The 636-nt window shown below is 27.7% G+C and overlaps 1 pseudogene; it reads left to right on the top strand.

Annotated features, from left to right (window-relative positions):
* The first annotated feature begins 202 nt into the window (after window positions 1-202).
* LOC128923229 (5.8S ribosomal RNA) lies at window positions 203-355 on the top strand (annotated as a pseudogene).
* The last annotated feature ends 281 nt before the right edge of the window (window positions 356-636 follow it).

Here is a 636-nt window from a genome sequence, read left to right as displayed (position 1 = left end):
TAAAAAAGGAATTACTGTTAAGGAATTACTGTGTTGGACTAAGACATGCGCAACTTGTAAATGTTTGGGTTGAAAATTACAATTTATTGAAAGATGTTTTAAAATAATTTATATAATATACGAAAACGAAATGTAATATAATTGTTATTCTTTCAATAAATTAAAAACTCTTGACGTTAAATTAAAATAAACAAAAAATTATCACTCTAAGCGGTGGATCACTCGGCTCATGGGTCGATGAAGAACGCAGCTAACTGTGCGTCATCGTGTGAACTGCAGGACACATGAACATCGACATTTTGAACGCATATTGCAGTCCATGCTGTTATGTACTTTAATTAATTTTAAAGTGCTGCTTGGACTACATATCGTTGAGGGTTGTAAGACTATGCTAAATTAGTTGCTTATTCTTTTAGTCAATTAAAAGAATTTAAGCACATGGTATATTACTGGATTGTATTTTTCAATCCATAATATTAATAGCATAAAAAGAAATATAGAAAATATATTCTTGAACACCTCATATTTGAACGAAATTTTATAATAAATAAGAATCTTAGTATTCCCAAAAACAATAAAATTTCAATATTATTTCAAATAATATATAAATTTAGAGGAACGTCTAGCATAAAATAT

This window comes from Zeugodacus cucurbitae, chromosome X (assembly GCF_028554725.1).
Source record: "Zeugodacus cucurbitae isolate PBARC_wt_2022May chromosome X, idZeuCucr1.2, whole genome shotgun sequence".
In the NCBI taxonomy this organism is placed as follows: Eukaryota; Metazoa; Arthropoda; class Insecta; order Diptera; family Tephritidae; genus Zeugodacus; species Zeugodacus cucurbitae.
This window is presented reverse-complemented; position numbering and strand designations above follow the sequence as displayed.